The following is a 2,664-nucleotide window of genomic DNA, read 5'->3' on the forward strand; positions in this document are numbered from 1 at the left end:
CCTCGTTAGGGCTAGCGAGGCGGTGGCCGAGCGACGATGGCAGAACTGCTGTAGACAGCAGAGATAAACACTCACAGTGTCTAGAAAAGTGTCCACAGAGTCCTTGCAACTTTACTAAGCCGTTGTGCAGAAAAATTCTGGTGATAGTTTGACGTAGTAGTTCTGCGGAAACCCGCAGGGTGGAGAGAAGTAATGAATAAAGGGAAAATCAGACATCCACCCGTTCGTAGCAATTGCTACAAAGGAAACCCATACGGGTTCCTCGAAAGAAAAGCCTCATGGTTGAAGAAAAATTCGTCCTGGTCCGGGACTCGAACCCGGGACCACCGCCTTTCCGGGGCAGCCGCTCTACCATCTGAGCTAACCAGGCGGCTAGCAGATGGCAGGGCGAAGTCGAATTTGTCGACAACACGAAGCAAAGGCAAGAGTTTGACGTAGTAGTTCTGCGGAAACCCGCAGGGTGGAGAGAAGTGGAGAGAAGAGAGCCTGGTTAGCTCAGATGGTAGAGCGGCTGCCCCGGAAAGGCGGTGGTCCCGGGTTCGAGTCCCGGACCAGGACGAATTTTTCTTCAACCATGAGGCTTTTCTTTCGAGGAACCCGTACGGGTTTCCTTTGTAGCAATTGCTACGAACGGGTGGATGTCTGATTTTCCCTTTATTCATTACTTCTCTCCACCCTGCGGGTTTCCGCAGAACTACTACGTCAAACTCTTGCCTTTGCTTCGTGTTGTCGACAAATTCGACTTCGCCCTGCCATCTGCTAGCCGCCTGGTTAGCTCAGATGGTAGAGCGGCTGCCCCGGAAAGGCGGGGGTCCCGGGTTCGAGTCCCGGACCAGGACGAATTTTTCTTCAACCATGAGGCTTTTCTTTCGAGGAACCCGTATGGGTTTCCTTTGTAGCAATTGCTACGAACGGGTGGATGTCTGATTTTCCTTTTATTCAAAAATTCTGGTGAAATCGAGAAAAATTGCCACGAAAATATTGGTAGAAACAAGAGCCCAAATGAATACGTCCGCACACTCCGGCTTCTCATTATCGGAGATTTTACTAGTTTTCTGCAATATAAGATTTAAGCAATGGTTACTGTAGTGTACATGGAGCGATCACGGTTCAGAATCACTAATCCTTTTATTAACCCCTTCAAAACGGCCGGACATGTTGGCTGCCCGTTAAAGGAGATGCCACGAATGTTGCGGAAATAAGGGCCAAGAGAGAAAATCATATCTCTACTTATCATATACAGTGTGCCGGCCCTCATATCTGGCGCGTTGTATTGGCCAATATAAATGTTGTGGACGTTGAATGCGTTCTCAGCCCAATGCATGCTGATGGCAAACTGCACTTCACCCCTGACACCAGTTGCTCTGCGAGCTCTAATGCCGTACAAAGAGCTAAAAATCACGTCTCCAATGATTTCTTGCTGTATCACGTGAGCCATTATCGGAATTAGCTGTGCACGTCACGGCTTTTCCTTTTGACCGTTTTTGCCACCATTTACCTCAATCCTGAAGTTTTCGCTGACCCTTCATTAAGCAAATCGAAAAGATTTCCATCGTATTTAGTGCGCCCAACCACGACTTGGCCCGTGCGACACAGGTAGCGGACAGAGCTCAGAAAGACACATAGTGGCGTTCTTGCTTCCTCTTGCTGCTTGCGACACTCATGTGTTAGGAGCTGTGTTACCTGGATACCCCTCCGCTCCAAAACGTGTGGTTCATAGAATCTCAGTGGAACTGGCCCCTGTCATACCGTCAGAACCTCTCTATAGCTTTTGCCCAGTTGTTAATACAGTCTTTACAGAAGCTGGTTCTGCTGCTCCGGGCCTGTGACCATTTCGCTTGTAAAATGAAACGCATTCGTGACAAGGCACTACATCGATTTTGCTGTCGTAGAATAGGCACCCAAATTTTAAAGCCAATTCCGCTGGCAGGACCTGTTACTCAAGGTATTTGGAAATGCGTAACTTTGGGAAGCAAGCGATGGAAGGCAGGATGGAACTGACTCGTCCTCACTCGGTTTGCACTATGTATACGGTGAACTTCCACCACCAAGCAAGTGCATGCTCGCTGCCTTACTCAAGTCTCCTTCCCGTTTGGTGAACTGGCCCCGAAGTCGGAGGGCTATCTACGAAGAAAAGAAGATATATACAGTTTTTTTTTTACTTTGGCCTGCGTGGCCATGTCAGCAAATCTGTAATGGCTCTATGCGCATACTCACAGTCTATCCTTCTTTTACGCTTGTGGGGCACGCATTGTATCCTCAACACTGAGGCAATTTACGCGCGGAACAGTGTGCGGATCACGGCGATAAATGGGAACACTAGATGCAATCAGGCAGTCGTCGTTATCCGTCGGTGATATCTATGGTGGTCTCAAGTTCCGACAGCGTTCGTGTGAAAGTTACGAGAATTAAGTTGCTTCCATTTCAAACGCAGTTTCATTCGACAAGTTTTACCATCAGAGGATGTTTCTTGCGTAATATGGCTGCATTGCTGGACACGGGCACCTACCGCTAACAATCCAAAACGATGCATTGAATAAAACGGTAAAATTTGCACGTGCGCTCAAGAAGTGTAAAGAAACATGTACAAGCATGAGATGTAATGTCTTGCGGAGTTTCTGTTCGCGCACATAGGCGGTTATGTGCTGGCAGAAAGAAACTGCC

At 48.2% G+C, this 2,664-nt stretch overlaps 2 non-coding genes across 2 annotated transcripts; one reads left to right on the plus strand and one right to left on the minus strand.

The window, feature by feature from the left end:
• Positions 1–295: 295 nt before the first annotated feature.
• On the minus strand, positions 296–370 carry TRNAS-GGA (transfer RNA serine (anticodon GGA)). The gene has a single exon. It is a non-coding gene; the product is annotated as a tRNA-Ser (tRNA).
• A 114-nt stretch (positions 371–484) lies between these two features.
• TRNAS-GGA (transfer RNA serine (anticodon GGA)) lies at positions 485–559 on the plus strand. The gene has a single exon. It is a non-coding gene; the product is annotated as a tRNA-Ser (tRNA).
• The last annotated feature ends 2,105 nt before the right edge of the window (positions 560–2,664 follow it).

This window comes from Dermacentor andersoni, chromosome 3 (genome assembly GCF_023375885.2).
Source record: "Dermacentor andersoni chromosome 3, qqDerAnde1_hic_scaffold, whole genome shotgun sequence".
NCBI classification, from domain to species: Eukaryota; Metazoa; Arthropoda; class Arachnida; order Ixodida; family Ixodidae; genus Dermacentor; species Dermacentor andersoni.